Here is a 21810-nt window from a genome sequence, read left to right on the forward strand (position 1 = left end):
ACTTTACTGCTTTTGCTGTGATTCCTCTATGTAATTCCCAGTGCCCGGAGCAAAGCAGAGGGTCAATAAATACAGAATATATGAATATAAAACACTGAATTAGAAACTGTGGAGATAAAGACAATTACGGATCCTGTCACCAAAAACATTACAGAGACAGTTAAACAAGGCAGCAAATTGTGAATATCCACAATAGCAGCACAAACAAAGGTGTTACACATAGTAAAGCAGAAAGTGTTAAACAACAGTATTACATTCTGAGCAGGGGGAGAGGGTGGATGCGGTGACATGTTAAAGGCTGTGTTTATATATTAACAGCATGCGTTAGAAGGGGAGCTAGAATTGAAATCCAGGTATCATCACCACATGGACTAATTTTAAAACAGTTGTAGGAAGGGAGTGAGAAAGAAGGATGGATCTGTGGTCATAATACTACTTAGATTTATAGACCCTTGTAAATTGGCACAGCATATTTGGCTTGGTTTAGGAAGCTTGGGAGGCAGAAAATGTAAGTATGATTCATATAAGTATATGTAAACTATTGGAAGGAAACAGTATACTTGAAGCTGCCTCTGTATTTCCTAGAAAGTTCCTGTTAATTTTTTTTAAGAGTAACTGCTTCAGCATTATACCAAAAGAATCTGAGATATATGAGTAGAGTGGAAGGAAACCACAAAAAAATCCACAGTTTAACAAAATTATATTTTGTAGAGAACCCTGGAAAAAAGTCACCGAATTGGTTTTATTTTTTGAACAATATCTGAACAGTAATATTGAGCTACCTTCTCCTCTGAAGGTTTTAGGTAACTTTGTTTTCGTTGTTTAGTCGCTAAGTCCTGTCTAACACTTCGTGACCCCATGGACTGCAGCCAGCCAGGCTCCGCTGTCCATGGGATTTCCCAGGCAAGAATACTGGATTGGGCTGCCATTTCCTTCTCCAGGGGATCTTCTTGACCCAGGGATAGAACCTGGTTCTTGTGCATTGGCAGGCTGATCCTTTACCACTGAGCCACCAGGGAAGCTCTACTCCGATACAGGAACAACACAGTATCTCCATTCCTCCTGCTTAATCATGCCTAGAGAGGAGACTACCAGTAGCTGCTGCTGCTGCTACCAAGTCGCTTCAGTCGTGTCCGACTCCGTGCGACCCCACAGACGGCAGCCCACGAGGCTCCCCCGTCCCTGGGACTCTCCAGGCAAGAACACTGGAGTGGGTTGCCATTTCCTTCTCCAATGCATGAGAGTGAAAGTGAAGTCGCTGAGTCCTGTCTGACTCCCAGCAACCCCATGGACTGCGGCCCACCAGGCTCCTCAGTCCATGGGATTTCCAGGCAAGAGTGCTGGAGTGGGGTGCCATTGCTTCTCCACCAGTAGCTACTGGCAGCAGTATTTGTTAACTGCTGGGAGAGGGAACTTGTTCAGTTTCCTTCAGCAAAGTTATTCAACAAAGTAGTCACATGTCAAAGAGCCATCAGATCAATGCCATGTATCAATACACCATGTTCTGCTGGTACTAACAGTTTCCAAGAAAGGACCTCTAACAGGTTTTCAGGTTACCGAATACATAGAAGAAAATCTGCTCATTTTCCTTGGCTATGAATATACTAGCATATCATTATTTATTTCATATAATCTGGAAATTTAAGAGGAAAAAGATCACTGCTTATCCAACAAACCCATGTTATCCAAGAACAGTCAGTATCCAGACAGGAGTTAAAACATGTTGAAATGTATGAGAATATATAGAGCCTCCAGATCAAAAAGTAGATTGCTCATCTTTTCAGACCACCCCAAAGCCAGTCTGTAAACTACAGGATCAATCTATTCTAATTCAGTGTTCAGAGACATAAGTTTCTGCTGAAGGGGTTGCATGCATGGACAACAGCTGGGAAAACGAAATCCTTTCATCTCAAAATGGAAGCAATTTCTTTTTACAAACTGGAGTGATGACACGGAAGCATCTGTCACATCCAGTGTGCAGCAGGACGCCGTAAGTTCAAAACCACCAATGAAATCACAGGAAACGAAGCAGATGTATAAACAGCAGACATCTGAGCCACACAACAAACCTCCTATTCCTATGTCTTCTCTTGCCATTTATTCTTAACGTAATTAGTATGTTCACTATACTTAAAATAAATATGATAAAGAGTAATAAACCCATGATTGAAAAAGAAGTTCTCAGTATTTTATTTCTGCCCACTCTTCTAGAAAATGAAATGAAGAAAAGTGGATAAAGTAATAGAAAGATACGTATCTTTATTTCAGGCAGGTTCTTATTTGGCAAGAGTTTCAAGTTTTATTGAATGACAGGAATAACAAAGCCCTGGTTAGAAGATATATGGGAAATCCACATTTTTCTTTATTCTGTAGGACAGTGAACTGAGGATTCTGAAGGTCAACATCAAGAAGCTCTAATCTACATTTTAAAATTTTTGTTCAGGAACACTTAGAAAAAGCTGCAAATGTCACAAGTGAGGAAGCTACCTAACCAAATAACTTATTATTTGCTGTTTTTGCTTTGCCCCATGATATCCATCAAAGACTGTTAACCTGCAAACTCAGTCCTTCCTAGGCATGGAGCCAATGCTATCTTCTTAGGCATCAGCCAGAAAGGGTAAAAGAGAGGTAAAAGAGATTATCTCTCTTTATAGAGCTGGCTATCAAGTACCAATAAATTCAGGTTTAATTCAGGAAATACCAACAGCCTCTGAATTTCTTCTGTAGGTCTAGGCATCAGGCATCTTTGTCTGATTAAGCAATATATACTAAATATTAAGCAATATATACCAAATTAAGCAATATATGCCAAACATCTAACACTGCAAGTAAGATCACCATTATTTGAGCACTAAGAAAAAATACATACTGCCAATTAAACTGATACAATGCTCTCTTATCTGTGCTACTCAAAATTCGGGCCCTGATCAGCACCAGACCACAAACTGCTGTCAGTATTCAGCAAAATAAGAAGAGAAAATGAGTGTTTAGAAACTTTTATAATATTGTGACATCACTATGATTTTTTTTAGTATATTTTATAAATGTGGGAAAGGTAAAAAATACCAACAATAAAAATAAAAACCAGACTTTTACTCCAAATAGTTTAAGAAGCACGGACTTAGAACTTTGACTCTTCTGAATCTATTTTTGACGCAGAGTCATCTGGACTCATGTTCCTCTGTTATCAAGGCTGCACCACAATCAGGTCCTGGGTTTTAATCTCAGACAGGGACAAGCACTCTTCAAACTTGGATCCCCTCTCCATCTTACCAGAAGGATTCAGACAATGACAGCTGTGTCACTATACATCACCATACATTCAAACATCAGAAAGCTCAAGGTTAAAGAAAATAATCTCAGAGTTCAGAAAACAATGGTATCAATTATTACTCTGTCATCTTTAAAATTTCTTGATGCTCTCAACTCTATTTTTCCCAATATAAGTTTGAAAAAAAATTACTTTGCCCCTATGTCTGTTTTTGTCCCTTGTAAACAACATTCTGGTGGACACCTCAGCAGACCTCTTCATTATCTACATAGAAGATGTGTGGGGAGTCCACAAGCAGCATTATTTAAATATACAGATCTCTGGAGCCCAAACAATGCAATTAATCACATGAACTCAACGCATTCTAGAAGCTCCATTTTCTCCATCTTCTATTTATACTGATTTGAAAAATTAATTAACCAAATTATCCTAATATCTAAATATGTCCTATTCATTAATTAGGCATTGCCAAAAGTTTAGAGGACATAGTCTACTCTTGGACATTATTAATGGCTACTTTTTGTTTCCAAGTTATATATAAAAGCCATACACATTTATCATGGAACATTTGGAAACTATAGAGAAGAACAATAAGGATAAAAATCACCCTTAATCTGAAGATCAAATTAATTATAATTAGGTTATAAATAGGGTAAGTCTAGGGTGAAAATAGACTACTCAATAAAACAATTATTTTATTTGAAAAACTAGAAATCAATGTTTTCCTAACTTCACTTATGAGAGTCATCAAAATATTTCTAAAATGAACACAGAATTCTAAGAAATCTTATAAAAGAAAAGCAATTGGGCTTCAATCATCACATTATACTCCCACACCTAAAATACATTGGGGCAGCATGTTATATAACAACTCAGCTAAATAATTTTAGAAAATACCTAAGATCTTACAGCTTGTGGGGTTTGTGTCTTTACACTTCATTTTGAGAAACGCAGGAAAAACAGATTAACTGAGACTCTGAGAAGAACTTGAAGATAGCAGTTAGATACAAATTCACCAAAAGTCACTCCATATTGACAAACAGGAGTAACTGGTCTAAGAGTACACAGATGGAAGAGAACAGAAAAGTAGGATGCACGATGACACCAGCTTGCTGAAATGTTACGGGCAGGTACAGTTTAATGAATTCACTAGCGGACAAAGTGCAATTAAATTCAAAGGAGTGAACAGAAATGCATATTGATGAATTACACAAAATAATTTAAAAATCATATGGTCTTTTATCCAGTACCCAAAATGTTGCTGAAATAATGGGTAACAAATGTGGATGAGAAAAGCAAGCTCCAATATCTACCTTATTCCACAAATAAAAATCAATTCAATGTACATCACAGATTTAAGCATAAAGTCAATAACCGTAGAAATATCAGAAGAAAAACCTGAGAGAGAATTGTTATGACCATGGGATACACAAAGATTCATCGGACAAAGCATAAGAAGTACAAATAATCCAATAAAAACAGGCAGAAAAGTGAACAGATATGTCACAAAGTGAGACACATGAATGGCCAATAAACATATTAAAAGATGCTGAATATCATTCATCATTAAGGAATTAGAAATAAAAATCACAGTGAGATAACATTACATATCCACTAGAACATATAAAATAAAAAGACTAACAAACCCCAAAAAAGCTAGATACAAGGGTACATTCTGTATAATTCCATTTATATGAAATTTAAGAAAACACAAGTTAATCTGTGGTGACAGAAATTGCCTGGAGGCAGCAGGCAGGTTGTGACTGGAAATGAGAATTTCCTGAAGGAATGCAAATGTTAGTCCTAGTTTGGGGTAACAGTTACATGGTAATGTAGAATTGCCTAAGTTCCCTGACTGAGGAACTAAAATGTGCATTGCCTTGTGCTAATTTTATATGCACAAATATGTATATTAACATATGACATACATATATGCATTTATATACACTATCTCTCTACATATATATATATAGTCTAAGAGAAAGACTGAATTTAATTAAGTCTTCTTTGCATAACGACTAATTTAATCGACAAACATACACTGAGTTCCTAGCAGATGCGACATCACTTGTTTTTGTGTTAAACATGAACATATCTTAATCTGACTTAAATGTTCCAATACAAATACTATGTTGAAAGTAAAACACTCTGTAAATCTCCCTCCTAAGGAATGGTAACTTGTCAGTTCTCTGATGACAACACTGTTCAGTGGTTTTTCTGCATCCAAGATATCCCCTATCTTTTAAAAACAGAATAAACTCCTATCTGCAAACATGAAAACTACAAATACAATACTTTAATAATTATTAATGCTTGCTGTCAATTACTCTGTATTTATGTGCTTATATATTTTCAAATACTTTTCTAAAGCTAGATAGTTAACCAAGGTCTGAGAAAAGATCTTGTATAACAGATTGTCAAATCTTGGTCACAATTGAAATGGTGGTATACTTGGATGGTCAGAATTGACCTTGGCTTCTCTGCCTAAATGATGTTTGTGAGCAATACTTAGGTTTCCACAGACTAGAACATTTTCAACAAAACAGTGCTAATCACTTGCAAAAGAACCACTGAATTTCAACATTTTTCTTTGGTAGAGAAATGCTTACTGTCTCCCACCTAGATTGTAATGCTTGAGTCATTTCATTATCTGCTGCATTTTCTTGATAGGAAATTCCATTTCATGATAGCAAAAATCCTCAATGCTGTTGTTAAAGATATTTCAAAATTATGTGCTATGACAAACTCATGTGCTTCTTTGTGATTTCGAAATATCTATGTGTAAAACAAGTGCAAGTTCCAGGCAGAAGAAAATATTACTAAACATACACGACATACCAAAAGTAGGGAAAATATGGTCCAGAATGTTCTCATTTTTCTAAATTTCTTAGTTCTTCAGAATTTAATTAAAGGAAAAAGTCATCTTGATTTAAAGTTCTCTGAATCATTTCTTATCATAAATAATAATGATCTAAAGTTACTGTGCTTGCATATATCTAGAATTATAATAAATGCCATGTGTCAAAGAGAGTATTACTAGAGTAATTTTCATTATCTATAGAATTAGTTCCCATAATACATTTAATGGCCTGTTATATGTTTAGCCGGCAAGTTTCTACATCTACTAACCCCATAATTTTATATTAGAAAATTATATATCAACCTACTGTTTTTATTTTGACTACATCCAAAATATATTAATTGTGGCACATACAGTCAATAAATGAGCCATTATTCTCCAAGGTGTATAAAATACATGCATAATGATGCCAACTGCATTAAATTTCCCTGCCAAACAGGAAAACAATTAAAGTTGTGTTAACTATAAAATCAGGATTACATTTATTTTAATAAAAGGAAAAGATTTACCTTATTATTTTTTTTCAACTTCAGATATGCAGTTATGTGAATGGTAACCTAATGCTGACTGTATAAAATATGAACTATGCAAAGGTTTTACAGCTGGTTTTGATCAGCTTCCTTTGTTTAACATTAAAAGTTAACTTCCAGAAGATACATACAAGCTACAGGTAATAGTTACCAGATGGAGATGTTGTTCCTGTTACTGTGTCTGATATCATAAAGAATACGCCGTAAGAAGGGGAAAAAAAAACAACGTGGGCAGAGATTCTGATGTTTTCTGTGATAAAAATAGGCTCTTCCCAACTAACGCTGGCCAGCAAAGTCAAAGACCCTTTACCATCAGAATGCTGTTGTACTTTTTTATAAGAGTACAATAAGGTTACATTCAGCATACATGGCAAAACTTTTACAAAATTTACATAAACACTGTTAATTATTAGCTCTTCTTTCCTGTCAAAATAATTAAGTTGCAGGCTATTGAGTAACATTAATGTTTTATTACTCACAATCAGTTCAGAACAAAAGGTTTGCTCCCCACTGCATATGCCAGGCACCCATGCCATGTCCTGCAACCAGCTAACTTACCGTCAAGCCCTGGGAGTCGAAATGCCCTGTTTCCTACCAGGGGCCCCAGCAAGAGTCTCTCGGTCCCAAACTATTGCATGTACTGATATTAGGCTATTATCTGAAAACAGCATGAAAAATAAGGTCAAAACTTGAAGAGACTCTCAATTTCTTTTAAATGTGATCTCATAGTTTAGATTTTTAAATTTCATTTCCTTTCGCTTCAAGGATGATATTATTTTCTTCAAAATGAAATACTCATTTTTCTCGAACTATTCTATCTATAACTTCTACTATCTAACTCCAAAATTATTTCCAGTCTCTATGAGATCAGATATCACTAATTCCTAAGCCAGCACAAAAATTATTTCCTTCATAAGGCTTTTCCTGATTCTTAGAGGAAGAATTAATTTTTCCCTCATTGAACAACTATAACATCTCATATATTACATCTTCATTAGTAGTATATTCATTTCATAATTTATCATATCCACTGCTGGACTATATATAACCTCTCTAGTAAGGCAGAAGGCATCAGATATGGTACTTTTTGAAGGTTTTAGCCCTCACTGTACCCCTAAAGTTCAATATAAGACATTCTGATGAACTCAATACAGTTGAGCAAAGGAAAGACTTAAAATAAGGTATTACTTGGCTTTTTGAGAATGTCTAAATTATAAAATGAAATAAAAATTAAATCATTTTGTAGTATACCAACATACATTGAGTATCAGAAAAGTAAATCATACTATATTAAAATTCTTATCCTAAGTATATCCAACAAAAATATGCTCATCAAAATACCTGTACAAAAGTAATATTAATAATAGCTCTAATTAGATTAACCATAATATTTACTAAAATTAAAACTGATAAGTTAATTGTGCTGAATTTGTACAATGGATGCAGCACTATTTTACAATAGCTAGGACGTGGAAGCAAGCAACCTAGATATCCATCAACAGATGAATGGATAAAGAAGTTGTGGTACATAATACACAATGGGATATTACTCAGCTATAAAAAGGAGTGCATTCGAGTCGGTTCTAATGAGGTGGATGAACCTAGAGCCTATTATACAAAGTGAAGTAAGTCAGAAAAAGAAAAACAAATACTGTATGTTAACCCATGTACATGGAATCTAGAAAGATGGTACTGATGAGCCTCTTTGCAGGGCAGCAGTGGACACGCAGACAGAGAGCATGGACTCACGGACAAAGAGGAGGGTGGGATGAATGCAAAGAGTAGAACGGAAACACACGCGTTCAGTTCAGTTCAGTCGCTCAGTCATGTCCAACTCTTTGCGACCCCATGGACTGCAGCAATGCCAGGCTTCCCTGTCCACCACCAACTCCTGGAGCTTGCGCACACTCATGTCCATTGAGTTGGTGATGTCATCCATTATAATATGCAAAATAGATAGCCGATGGGAATTTGCTGTTTGAGTCAGAGCTCAAACCAGAGCTCTGTGACAACCTAGAAGGGTGGGATAGGGGTGGCTGGAGGGAGGTTCAGGAGGAAAGGGACATATGTACACCTATGGCTGATTCATACTGATGTATGGCAGAAACCAACACAGGAGGGTAAAGCAATTATCCTACCATTAAAATAAATTAAAAAAAGTATACAATGGAATGCCATTGAGCACAAGAATAAATAACAATTCATCACAACAATTGTGATGAATCTCACATGATGAGTAAAAGCAGCTAGATTCAGAAGAAAATACACTGTAAGCTTTCATTTATATTATTAGACCCATTAGAATAATACTTATCAGGTTCAATAAACTCCTCCCTTGATCCCAAACCCTCTCTCAGTCTTTGACAGTGAACAGAATGCTGATAACAGTTATGCCGGGATGACAGGCACCAACTAGGACTTCCTGAGCAAGCCAGGACGCGTTCACATTTTACAACAAAAATCCTCTCTAGCTTGAGTATCACATCTGCCTTCACTTTCTCATCTCCAATTCTCTGGGTAATTATTTTGAAAAAGACTTTTTTCTCCCACCATTGAACTGGACCTATTCTTGCCACATCTTATCAAATGTAATAATCAAGTTTCCAGTTGGTTCAAGGAGTAAAGAATCAGCCTGCAATGCAAGGGACACAAGACACTTGGGTTCGATCCCTAAGTCAGGAACATTCCCAGGAGAAGGAAATGGCAACCCACTCCAGTTATTCCTGCTGGGAAAATCCCATGAACAGAGAAGGCTTGAGGGCTACAGTCCACTGGGTCGCCAAGAGTCGGACAGACACATGACTAAGCAGACACACGCACTTACGATTTAGACTTAAGTCTTCATTTTAGTCAACTTCTCAGCAGGATCTGAAACATCCTCCTCATTTGGCTACTAGCTCGTATGGATGGGCCACCTGGCTCTGCCCTTATGGCTTTAACCTGTGAATCTTAGGATACCTTCTGCAGCTACTCTCCAGTCCTCTCTCTGTCTTTTCTCTTCTCTTCCTAAGTGATCTCATACTATCTTATGACTTTAAATATCATTTATATGCCAATGACTCCAAAATTCTTATCTTTAGTGCCAATCTCTCTCATGAATTCAAGTCCTCTATTAAACTGCCTACTGCACTCCTTCACTTAACTGTCAACTACACTACTATACAAAGGTTCATATACTCAAACCTATGTTTTTTCTAGTAGTCATGTATGGATATGAGAGTAGGATCATAAAGAAGGCTGAGCACTAAGAATTGATGCTTTTGAATTGTGGTGTTGGAAAAGACTCTTGAGAGTCCCTTGGATGGCAAGGAGATCAAACTAGTCAATGCTAAAGGAAATCAACCCTGAATATTCACTGGAAGGACTGAAGCTGAAATTCCAATACTTTGGCCACCAGATATGAAGAGCTGATTCATTAGAAGACTCTGATGCTGGAAAAGATTGAAGGCAGGAGGAGAAGGAACAATAGAGGATGAGATGGTTGGATGGCATCACAGACTCAATAGACATGAGTTTGAGCAAGCTCTGGGAGAAGGTGAAGGAAAGGGAAGCCTGGCGTGCTGCAGTCACCAAGAGTTGGACACGACTGAGCGACTGAAGAGCAGCTACTTAACTTTAACACAATCAGTGAATTTAACATATAAATGCTAAATTTTGGCCCCAAACCACTATTCATCTAGCTGCTCAGACAAACATTCTAGACGTCACTTTGATTTCTTCCTTATCTTCACATCTAATAATCCTGTCTGTGAACAAGTCCTGCTGATGACACCTTCAAAATAAAGCCAGACTGGATCACTTTTCACCACCAGTGCGAGCTACCACAAACCACCTGAGAAGCTTCTTAAAACTAGTTAGTCTCCCTGCTTCCACTTTGAAACTCCAAAAGCCAGCTGCTGCTGCTAAGTCACTTCAGTTGTGTCCAACTCTGTGTGATCCCATAGACGGCAGCCCACCAGGCTCCACCGTCTCTGGGATTCTCCAGGCCAGCTAGAGTGATCTTTTAAAAACCTTAAATCATCAAGAAAGTTCTGGGGATCCATTGTACAACAATGTACCTGTGATTAAAAATACTGTACTTCAAATTCAGAAATTGTTGGAATGATGAAACAATTAGTGAATTTACTTCCCTGGATAAAAATACTTTTGAAACCCATGTGCTTAGTTTCAAATTCTAGAAGATAAAAAAAATACCTGTAACTGAGAGCACAAATCCATTCCCTATTTATAAACTTCAGTAGTTTCCTATTAGACTTTGAACAAAATGCAACTCTTTAGCAAGATTTATCAAAGTAAATCAAACCTTTTAAAAGCTTCTGCCCTATACAAAGTTGAAAAGGGAAAGTGACACAGAGAAACACAATGCCTACAGAATCATGACCTTGCTTACATTTTACACCTCCTCATCTAGCATTTGACCCCACTTCCTCCACTCCAAACACCCTGAGATTTGTTTCTGAAACACATTTCAGTCTTAGGAACTTTATACCTCCTGATCACTGTGTCTGGAATGACCTTCTCCTAAAAGGCTATGGTTTTTCCAGTGGTTATATATGGATGTGAGAGTTGGACTGTGAAAAAAGCTGAGCGCAGAAGAATTGATGCTTTTGAACTGTGGTGTTGGAGAAGACTCTTGCAAGTCCCTTGGACTACAAGGAGGTCCAACCAGTCCATTCTGAAGGAGATCAGCCCTGGGATTTCTTTGGAAGGACTGATGCTAAAGCTGAAACTCCAGTACTTTGGCCACCTCATGCGAAGAGCTGACTCACTGGAAAAGACTCTGATGCTGGGAGGGATTGGGGGCAGGAGGAGAAGGGGATGACAGAGGATGAGATGGCTGGATGGCATCACTGACTTGACGGACGTGAGTCTGAGTGAACTCCGGGAGTTGGTGATGGACAGGGAGGCCTGGCGTGCTATGATTCATGGGGTCACAAAGAGTCGGACACAACTGAGCGACTAAACTGAAATGAACTGAAACTGCTGTATGGTACTCTATTTAACATTATGTACTTTTTTTGCTCAAATTTCACCTCCCTCAAAGTAATATAACTTTCCCTTTCCCTTTCCTTATCCTTCATGATTTTCTTTATAGCAGTTAATATTAGCTATTCATTTATTGACATTACTTATTCATTTATTATCTTTCTTGAACACCAAAGAAATTATCTTTATTATTTATTCATTTATTATTTTATATTATTTATTCATGTATTATCTTTCTTGAATACCAAAATACAAGCTCTATGAGGGCAGAGGCTTTGTGTGCCATTATATCCCCAATGCGTGAAACAGCGCTTCTGCAAGTTTCATCAGTAAACCTTTGACGAATCAATGAATGATGGAATCCCTGTGAAGCCAACAATTCCATCCAGTCTAAGTCTACCTTGTTATACACAGCATAATTGAGGCGACCAGATTTTACTTATTTCAGAATCCACATAATTATACACTATTTTTAACAGAGTTCTACCTTAGGAGTAGCAATATAAAATTGCAGTAGTTGTAGAATATTTTACTCTTGGGCCTGATAAAACATTAAACCAGAAAGTATTCTAACATAACTGCCTGTCCCAGCCGTTTCAGCCAATTTTTGCACCTGGAACAGAAAGGGAAAAAAGCCAGGTGAACTTTCACTCAGTTACATGTAAGTGTGGTGCCTTTCTTTAATTTTATTGGGTTTCTGAATGAAGCAAGTGATTTGAATAAAAGTGGTGCCAACGAGCTTACAAAGTAGAAAAGTACAACATGCACTGTCTTAAAGCTTCTGTGAAAAAATGTAATTTGAAACTGTACTGTCCTGATTTAAAAAAGAAAAACTGAAATATTTCATTAAACATTCTGAAATATCTCTACACAGAGAATCAATATATTTATGGACATAATTTACTACTGCTCCAGTTTTCATTCAACATTAATGTATGCTAATATTCTGAATTAAAATTTTCAACCCATTTAAATCAATGGAAAACTATGTACTCCACAATGGTTACCAACTTCATTACTCATTTTTGTTTTATCTGACAAGGTCCTTTCATGTCACACGTGTTAGAGTACAATTAAAGGGACTGGGCACCACTTTTCTAAGAACCTGGGTGATCTGGAGCTGAACTTGATAATCCTGAAAATACAACTTGAGAAATGTACTGAAATTCAACCCCTAAAATAATGTGAGAAATTTACTGGAAATTATCAAAAATTTAGAAATGGTAATAAAAATTCTTTCCTAGTTTTTTTCTGTATTTCTGTAGTCTTATCATTTCTGTTAACCAAAACATTACGAAGACCTCATTAAACACCTTTTTCCTGCATCAAAAATAGTGTCTATCAAATAGCAGACAATAAATAAATTTAAGTTATGAATATTAATTATATAATAAAGATGTGTTGTGCTATGTATAAAAAATAGCTTATGAGACAGAGTTCCCCTTTCAAAGTTCTTCAGTTCAGTTCAGTTCAGTTGCTCAGTTGTGTCCGACTTTTTGCGATCCCATGAACCACAGCACGCCAGGCCTCCCTGTCCATCACCAACTCCAGGAGCAAAGTTCTTAGATTACCTAAAAACATAATTATTATTAACAATAAATCTAATTCAATTATGATTACCTCCTATGTTTAAAATGTTTGATTTTTACTTATGAGAAAAATCACAGTTCACTGAAAGATACATTTTGTTACTCAAACACTCTGAAATCTGTAGCAAATTAGGAATGACTTGAAATTTACTCTTTGTCACTGACTTTGTAGATACTTAAGCAAATTCAATGTTCAAACTTATTTAAAATTTTCAACTTAACCAATTATATCATTCCCTACAGTCATGAAATATATAAAAAACAAAATGAATAAATTTCATTATGTGCACTGACCACCTGGATTTCTGGTTTAACCATTGCTTACTACATAAATAAATTTTCCCCAACTTATATACATGTTTACTTAACTGCAGATAATTTGATACTAATCTTCTAGATCTTTAAACTTTATTACCAGAAAGATTGGAGTATTTAAAGCATCCTTAGGACTTCATAGGAAATAGTAAACATATAATATCACAAGGTCACTCATTCCCAAAATTAGAGACTATACAGCATGGTAACTATAGTTAATAATACTGTATTGCAAGCTGGAAAGTTGCTAATAGAGTAGATCTTAAAAGTTCTCATCACGAGAAATAGAAAAAAAAATTGTTTTAACTATGTATGGTGACAAATGTTAACTGGACTTAACTGTAGTGATCATTTTGTTATTATTATGCTGTACATGTGAAGCTAATATAATGTATGCCAAATATACCTCAATAAAAAAAATCAGAAACAACTCAATCTTGCTTCATTCCTGTCCAATGAATAATATCAAATCTTCAATGCTTACATAATTAAATGTGATTTGTTACCTCTATTGCCTAGGAACCAAACTCACATAAACAAAATCATCTCCTTGGACTTGAAGGAACTGTGTACATAGCAAAGCACTGGGGTCTTAAGAATTTTGGTTTTAAAATCCACCTAAGTTCCTCTCACCTTTAAAACTCTATCCTTCATTGAGTTTTGCTGTGGTCAAAACAGCCTCAGCAATTGAGTCATGTATATAACTAGGAAAAACTATCTCACTGGTGTTGGAAATAGGAGTTATTGATTTGTGAACAGGTGCACTGCTTAAAAACATGTTTTTTTATAATTCTAGTTCCAGAGCTATTAATAATTCAATAGTTCCAGAGCTATTAATAACTACATTTTGATATTTAAGATATCAGGAAGAGTGAACACTAGGTGTCAGTGTAAGAAATGGAAAAATATTTTTAAAAACTTGTTTCCAATCAGGTGTATAACAAAGAAATCAAAAACAGCTGTGACCACATTTACTTATAATTGCATAATTCATTTAACAAGCCAATCTTTCTTTCAAACAAAAATTCCTGTTCCAAAACTATCAAGAGTTTAATATCAGATTAAGCTGATTATTAGAAGTTACAAGTCTTTTTGTAACTTCAGTTACATAAAGCACAGAAAGTAATTTTACTTTTACGGATACGTATTTTGAAAAATGGTGTTAAATACAGGTATAAGCCTAGAAGTATTATGTTGCACGATTTCAGTTGGTGGAAAAACCATTTTAAAAATAATAAAGCTGGATGATTAATTTTAAAACAGTGAATTTCAACTTTTTCTCTGAAAGCTCCTACATAAATGCCACGGTGTTAGAAGGTAAAGCGCGTAAGGGCTGGTTCACAGAGAATAGAGCACGGGAAGGGTGCGTGACTCCCCCTAATCCTGGCACCTGGAGGTTATAACTTAACTCCGAAGGCAAATCTGTTGCTACTGTTTAGTCCCACAGTCGTGCCCTCCTCTTTTGAGACCCTGTGGGCTGTAGCCTGTCTGGCTCTTCCTGGCAAGAACGCTGGAGAGGGTTGCCATTTCCTTCTCCAGAGGATCTTCCCTACCCAGGGATTGAACCCACATCTCCTGCATTAGCAGGTAGATTCTTTACCACTGTGGTACCCAGGAAGCCCATGAATGCTAATACTGATAATAAAAATTGCATCTATTAACTCTAACAATATTTCAGATAAAAAGCTTTATATTTGGTAAAAAGCTTTATTTTCAGAGTAAAGACTTTCAAAACAGGTTTTGAAAGATCATTATTAGCAACAATAATAAATATAGTGCCTCATATTTTAAAAGGTATATTCATAGTAAATAACTGATTCTGGCCGAATAATAATTATATAATAAATTAGCACAGTGCTCATTTTGGGGCCTTGGACTTTTGTTTCTGTCCTCTGAACCCTCTCTCACTGACCCATTTATGCATTTCTCTGCACTATCTCTCCAGCTCCATGGTACAACCTACTTCATAAATCTTTCCATGTGTTTTTCAGGCATGTTGGGTAACTTTTTCATACAATATTTTGCAAGTTATTCATTTGTGGGAAAGGGAAAAAACTAAACATAGTAGTCACAATAAAATACAAAATGCTGGGACTTGAAAAAGCATTTAGGAGAGCATTCAAGGATTTGATGGAGAAAAATAAATGCTTTCAGTCAACATCATGCTCCTGTTTTTACTTCTAGTTAACTTACGATTTCGAATTGCAGTCATTAGATGAGAAAGCATGAAGTTTATGGAAGTCTTCTATGCCCCAGGATTCAAACAAAGGCAATTTAGACCACTTTGTATCTAACAATTTCTTCTCAGGGATATAATGTTAGATGGGAATAGACAAGGAAGGAACAGGGAAATCCACATATAACAAATTATCAAAACTGATACCTAAGAATTTTAAGATATCTAAGCATACCAGAGTGAGAGGTAGGAGAAATCAAGACAGAAGAACTGTATGTAGTGTGATATTCAAAGTCAGGAAAGTGGCCCCAGAAATACATACAAGCTCTCTTTTGGCTCTTTAGTGTCTCTGCCTTCAACATTGTTATTCCAATTGTATAGATTTATGATTAAATTTATGGCTGGCATTAATGAAATCATGTTTTCATCAACAGTATCAAGAGCTAAATCATTTATATACATCATCTTATATAATGCCTATCAGGTAGGTACATTCCTACAGATGAGTAAACCAAGTTTCAGAAAGATTAATAATGCTCAAGGTTGCACAACTAGCAAGTTATGAAGCCAAAATTCAAACCCAGGGCTATGTCTCCAAAAGCTTTCCACTCTACCAGTATTTCCCAACTGAAGGTTCAAAAACTCTTGTGGGTTTTGCAAAAGTAACCAGGAGAGTCACACTTAGAACAGTGATTAGTAAGTGAGAATATGTCAAATTGGTACATCTGAATGTACTAAGAACTCATACTTCTATTAATTTTTTATTCAGATAAACACTGATATCCGTCATAACAGATTTGATTGATATTTTGTTTTGAATTTATTTATTCTTAAAGATATGGGATTTAATTTACAGACAAAATAGATTACTGTTTACAGATAGCAAATATAGTACAGAAACCTGTAACCATCCAACTCAGAGGTGGTACCATTCCTGCCTAAATATTAATATTTCAACATTCTCCAAACAAACCCTTCTGGAAGTAGCATCTTGAGTCCTTCACTGTCCTATATAAAACAGCCTGGTTATTCTTCCACTTTCCTGACTGCTGCTTTCTAAAATTTTCAATGGCCCCAGCAACCAAGAGAGTTATATAAAAATTTCTCAGTTTGAAATTTAATGACCTTGAATATTTAGTCCCAACCTTCTTTTTCTTTTTTTTTAAATTAATTTATTTTTTTTCCCAACCTTCTTTTTCATTCCTTTCTCATTTCTTACACATTTAAGAAACATTTATATTCCAACTAAAAATCCACATAGCTTGATCAAGGAGATTTCATATAAACCAATGGCTAAATTTGAGTTCTGGGCAATTTATCTGACATTTAAAAATTGGAATCCTACTCCTGACAACATCTAGAACTTAGTTTCTTAAAGCCAATGATCAACAAGCAGCAAATGGTAAATTCCCAGAAAAGTTCACATTTTAAATATTTTTTTGAGTATGTTTTAATCTCTTCTTTCTTAACATTTAATTACCTTTGTCCAGAGATCTATCAAATGATGCCACTTTAATGTTACAAAATTATTCATTGTGCTGAGAATTTTTTACTGATTATAATGACCATTTCTCACGTTGAAGAATGCTACTTTTTCTCTTTATAGATTTAAAATATGAGATATCTTTAATGGAGACTTGATACTAAAGTTTTATTTTCCACAAGAAAAGAAGACTCTGCTTTTTTATCTTGGGGCTCCTCTCTGCTAACCATTTCTTTTTGTTCACTATTCTCTGCAAACCTTCTGCAGAATATGAATCTATTCTGGAAACAATACTCTTCACTGCAGAGAATCACAGAATACTCAAAATTAGAAGGGACCTTAGAGATACACAGTAAATTCAACCACTAAGTATCCATAAAAGAATTAGAATTTTTCATCGTCCCCAAACTCTCTGAAGACGAAATCATTTGAATTTCACATTTCCTACTTTATAACCTATGTGACTTTTGTCAAGTTGCTTAATCTTTCTGTTCTTCAGTTTCCATGCCTACAAAATGAAGATATTTTTTAACTCCCCAGGTTTACTGTAAATATTAAGTAAAATGTTGATTTTTAAGAGATGTCATTCTGTCAATGTGTGCACAGATTGAAACTTTAAAAAGAAAATATATTTTAAAAATTTCATTAAGGAATTGCTAAATCAAGGAATTCTTATACAAAGTTTTGGGGGGAAAGGTTTTCGATCTTTTAAGAAATCTATGCTATATTATACATAACTAGATTTCCAGATTAAAAAAAATAAACTTTTTGTATTGAGAGACATCTTTCTAAGTGTATCACATGCTATCTTTACTTTCTAAAGAGTATTCTGAATGCATCAACTTTTTCTACTTGTTTCAAGCCTTCATTTTGAGTATTAATCATCACACTTGTTATATGTAAGAGTGGTTGTCTCTCCAACCGATGAACTTTATTAGGAGATGTTAGGTATTTCAATACATACTTTCTGGAACATAATTTATAAACTGTATTCTTAGACCAATTAGATTCCTATAATTTTGCTTTTAAAGCAATCATTTTCTCTTAGCTCCGACACTTTCACGACCTCTTGCTGCTGCTTATCGGCACCTGTCTTAGTAACTACTTGCCTTGATTCTCACCATTTCTGCTGCATCTACTCTACTGGAAAAAAGAAAAATCGATAAACTTTTAGATTAAAACCACTAAAGATTCAGTGTGATTGATTTTAGTGAAGTGAAGTCAGATTTTTAGCTGGATTAGAAGTGCAAAGTCAGTAAGATTTTATTGATAATAACACATTATTTTCAAAATTAGCCTCAAAACATTCTTAATATGTTCTCTAAAGCCTTTTCTAATTGAAACATTTATTTGGAAGACCTTATTTCTCTTTCCATTCTTTTTAAAAATTTAAAATCAATTTTATATCAATCTTCAAACAGAACTAACATCTTTTGAGTTTCACATTATCTATGTGACTTAGAATCTCAACTTACTCTAGAGAAGTATCTAAAGATAGTGCATTCTTAAGAAACAGAATGTGATTTATAAATTCATCAAGAGACATAAAAATGACTAGAAACATTTGAAACTATCAGCATAAGCAAACTGCTCCCTATCACAATCAGTAAAATAATATCCCTAATAAAAATGAGGATGAATGTGAGTATCTGAAGGGATAAAAACATTTTAAAAAATGAACTATAATATATTTTTAAGTGTAGACTAATATATAATACTGGGATCTGAGAAATAAAGGCGTCTAATTATATCTATATAACACATAAGGCAGAGTTAAATTGTGTTAAACTAAGTTAAAAAGCTATACAGAAATTATAATGTGATTTTTTTTAACCCTGGAAAATGGACTATATATTTACAACAAAATAATACATAAAAAATTTTTTAGGGCATTGGTTGGCACACAGTAGATGTTAACTAATTTTTATTTCCTTTTTCTCTGGGTAATTTTCCATTTATCAAGAGAAACAGCAACTCCATTAAAAGATCTAGGGTTACAAATAAATAAAAGACTTTCAAAGACCTTGGGAAAGATACTAGAGGATAGGATTTCTTGGTTCAGATACAGAAGAGAACACAAAATCTGATGGATGAGAATAGAGCAGCTGGGAGATATTTGCCAACGTAAAAGGCATTACAAGTAGAAACAGATACAGAAGGAGAGCTCACTGTCAGCTCATCTAGATGGGAGGTTAGTCAGTCACTCATCATACAGGCAAAGCTTATTCTTATCTAATTTACATAATTAAAGATTATTAGAATAACTCTGTGGAGAAGGCAATGGCACCCCACTCCAGTACTCCTGCCTGGAAAATCCCATGGATGGAGGAGCCTGGTGGACTGCAGTCCATGGGGTTGCTAAGAGTCAGACACGACTGAGCAACTTCACTTTCAGTTTTCATTTTCATGCACTGGAGAAGGAAATGGCAACAAACTCCAGTGTTCTTGCCTGGAGAATCCCAGGGACGGTGGAGCCTGATGGGCTGCCGCCTATGGGGTCGCACAGATTCAGACATGACTGAAGTGACTTAGCAGCAGAATAACTCTGAAAACCAATTCATATATTGAAACAAATTTCAACAGACTACATGGTTTACTAGTTGGCTGATAAATTTATATAGTGAAAATATAGTATGACTTTTAAATGGAATGCTAATAATTATATTCTATGTATAAAACAAAAAGACCTTTATGATATTTAACTGTGAGTAAATAGGGAATTAAAAGTAGCGATACAGTCATAAAAAAACATGTTTTTTTTTTAAATGCACTCAAAATGGATACTATCAAAAGCATAGTATTGACAGCATAAAATATCAAGTCAGTCACACAATTTCTAGTTGGCACCAATCTGTACCTATTTTAATTCAGTGATGCAAATCAATCTGTAGAGAGGATATTTCATGAAGGGGCTGCCTGTGTTTGGTAAATCTGAAATTCTTGGAAACTATGCACTAGGCATTTAATAGGAATTTCAGCCAGAACTGAAACTTTAAGCACAGGTCAGAAATCCAAACTTGGCACAGGAGCCAAGTAGCCAAGTAGAGCTTTGCCTGAGTTAGATAATAGGATTCTAGCTGACCAGCAGGAAATAAATGAAGAACACTAAAGGAAAAGCCTTGACACTCATGGAAAGGAGGCAAGGTACTGTTTTATAACTCTGCTAAGAAAACCATGTAATATGAAATGGTGCTTTAAACTTACTGGAACTGTAAACAGTGTATACTCTGAGATTCTCTTACCTTGAATTCAATAATTGACTATCAGCAGAATAATATTCTAGTAGTAGAATGAATACGTCAAGGCTGTATATGGTGACCCTGCTTATTTAACTTATATGCAGAGTACACCATGCAAAATGCTGGGCTAGATGAATCACAAGCTGGAATCAAGATTATGGGGAGAAATATCAACAACCTCAGATATGCAGATGACACCACCCTAATGGCAGAAAGCCAAGAGGAACTAAAGAGCCTCTTGATGAAGCTGAAAGAGGAGAGTGAAAAGCCTGGCTTAAAACTCAACATTCAAAAAACTAAGATCATGGCACCTGGTCCCGTCACTTCAGGGCAAACAGATGAGGCAACAATGGAAACAGTGACAGACTTTATTTTCTTGGGCTCCAAAAATCACTATGGGTGGTGACTGCAGCCATGAAATTAAAAGATGCTTGCTCCTTGGAAGAAAAGCTATGACAAATATAGACAGCGTATTAAAAAGCAGAGACATCACTTTGCCAACAAATGTCCAAATATTCATAGCTATGGTTTTTACAATAGTCATGTATGGATGTGAGAGCTGGACAGTAAAGAAGGCTGAGCGCTGAAGACTATGTTTTCGAACTGAGGTGTCAGAAAAGACTCTTGAGAGTCTCTTGGACAGGAAGGAAATGAAATCAGTCAATCCTAAAGGAAATTGACCCTGATTATTGAACTGACTATTATTGAATGATTTATTATTGAAAGGACTGAAGCTGAAATTCCAATACTTTAGTGACCTGATGAGAAGAGCCAACTCATTGGAAAAGACCTTGATGCTGGGAAAGATCGAGGGCAGGAGGAGAAGGGGACAACAGAGGATGAGATGGATGGACGGCATCATCGACTCGATGGACTGAATCTGAGCAAGCTCCAGGAGACGGTGAAGGCCAGGGAAGCCCGGTGTGCTGCAGTCCATGCGGTGTCAAAGAGTAGGACACAATGGAACGACTGAACAACAACAACAAGTAGAATGAACATACTACAGCAGGAGAAAGGAGATATGCTGAGAGTAGAGAAAGGACTGGAAATTCTTTCCTCAGCAGGAGAAAGGAGATATGCTGAGAGTAGAGAAAGGACTGGAAATTCTTTCCTTGTTGGTGCTCCTCTAGGTTATGCTGCAGCAACTACCCGGGGGAACTGATGGGAAAGTATAGCTAAATAGGCAGTCCACTGAGAATATGCCCATTTTGTGTAGCAGATTAAATATCTGTCAACTGCAATACAAACGTTCTTTTTTTAAAAAGAGGAAATATAATACTATATCTGAAGGCATGAGGTAGTAATACATGAGAGAAAATGACTCATTAAATAGAAAACATTAAGAACAATCAGAAACAAGT

The 21810-nt window shown here is 35.7% G+C and overlaps 1 protein-coding gene across 8 annotated transcripts in view; it reads right to left on the reverse strand.

Moving 5' to 3' along the window:
* SUPT3H (SPT3 homolog, SAGA and STAGA complex component) overlaps window positions 1-21810 on the reverse strand; it is a 416365-nt gene that overhangs the window by 174072 nt on the left and 220483 nt on the right. Inside the window, exon 1 of one of the 8 annotated variants that reach the window (XM_061398333.1) lies at window positions 8411-8767. The exons of the other annotated variants lie outside the window; for them this stretch is intronic. The gene's annotated coding sequence lies outside the window, so the exon portion shown is untranslated. Of the gene's footprint in view, window positions 1-8410; window positions 8768-21810 lie in introns of those variants that run through there. 8 annotated transcript variants of the gene reach the window in all.

The sequence above is a fragment of the Bos javanicus genome, chromosome 23 (genome assembly GCF_032452875.1).
Source record: "Bos javanicus breed banteng chromosome 23, ARS-OSU_banteng_1.0, whole genome shotgun sequence".
Classification (NCBI taxonomy): Eukaryota; Metazoa; Chordata; class Mammalia; order Artiodactyla; family Bovidae; genus Bos; species Bos javanicus.